Genomic DNA, 1,638 nt, shown 5'->3' on the forward strand with positions numbered 1-1,638 from the left:
TGTGTGTGTGTGTGTGTGTGAATCTCATACAATGTTTTTAGATCATATTCATTCCCAATGCTTTTCTTTACTTCCTTCCAGATCCACACCATCTATCTTTCCCCCAACTTCTAATTTTTCTGTTTTGTTAACTAACCCATCAACCCCAATTTTCACTGACCATATTACAAGTGTGGGATCATCCCCTGGAGAGCAAGGTCAAAATGTCAGAAAAAAACACCCTTAAAACCAACTCTCCACTGGGCGGTGGTGGCACATGCCTTTAATCCCAGCACTTGGGAGGCAGAGGCAGGCAGATTTCTGAGTTCGAGGCCAGCCTGGTCTACAAAAGTGAGTTCTAGGACAGCCAGGGCTATACAGAGAAACCCTGTCTTGAAAAACCAACCAACCAACCAACCAACCAACCAACCAACCAACCAACCAACCAACAAAAACAAAAAATGAAACCACTCTCCTTCTCCATAAAGCCATCAATTGTCCACAGAGCCTTAGTTAGGGATAGGGCTTACAAGCCACTTCCCACTCCATGCTAGATGCTTCCTGGCTTGATCTTGTGTAGGACTTGTACATGCAATCACATCTGTTGTAAGTTCATGAATGCAGCAGCGTCATCATATCCAGAAGGCAACAGTGCACTTTTTTTCTGAGTAAAGAAAGCCATTAAAGGGTTTTAGATAAAAAATGATGTAGAGGTTTTCCGGGCACCTTCCTCACCAGAAGAGAGGTGTCTGCCAGGGAGGGTTCTCACTGCCTGAGCTGATAAGGGAGACATCTATGCTCCTGGTCACCCAGGCTCCAGTCTGAGGAGGTGAGAGTGCAAACCACAGAAGCGACACAGCTTCTGGGACAGACCCCATTTTCCAGGCACCTTCTCTGCCAGAGGAGAGGTGGCTGCCCAGGAGGGCTCTTACTGCCTGAGCTGGTGAGGGAGCCATCTTTGCTCTGGGTCGCACAGGCTCCTGTCTGCACTGGTGAGAGTGTGGACTGCAGAAGTGACACAGCTTCTGAGACTGACCCCATTTTTGGCTCCAGACATCCAGGCTCCTTCCCTGCCAGAAGAGAGGTGACCAGCCTGGAGGGCTCTGTCTGCCAGAGCGGGTGAGAAAGCCATATTGTGCCCAGGGTCCCTCAGAGACTAGTGTGCAAACTGCAGAGGCGACACATCTTCTGGGACAGGCCCCATTTCGGGACTACATCTTCAGCCAGGAGGCAGGTCTGAACGCCAGAACTCTGTGCATCTTCCCTGCAAGAGGAGAGCTTGCCTGCGGAGAGTACTCTGACCAAGGAGACTCAGGAAGGAACTGGACTCCCAGAACTGCTGACAGAGGCTAACAGAATCACAGGAGGAACAAGCTCCAACCAGAGACAACTATAACAACTAACTCCAGAGATTACCAAAAGGCAGACGTAAGAATCTTACTAACAGAAACCAAGACCACCCACCATCATCAGAACCCAGCACTCCAAATTCAGCCAGTCCTGGATACCCCAACATACCCGAAAAGCAAGACTCGGATTTAAAGACATATCTCATGACGGTAGTAGAAGATTTTAAGAAAGACATTAATAACTCACTTAAAGAAATATAGGAGAACACTGCTAAAGAGGTAGAAGCCCTTAAAGAGTCACAGGAGAACA

The sequence above is a fragment of the Mus pahari genome, chromosome 4 (genome assembly GCF_900095145.1).
Source record: "Mus pahari chromosome 4, PAHARI_EIJ_v1.1, whole genome shotgun sequence".
In the NCBI taxonomy this organism is placed as follows: domain Eukaryota; kingdom Metazoa; phylum Chordata; class Mammalia; order Rodentia; family Muridae; genus Mus; species Mus pahari.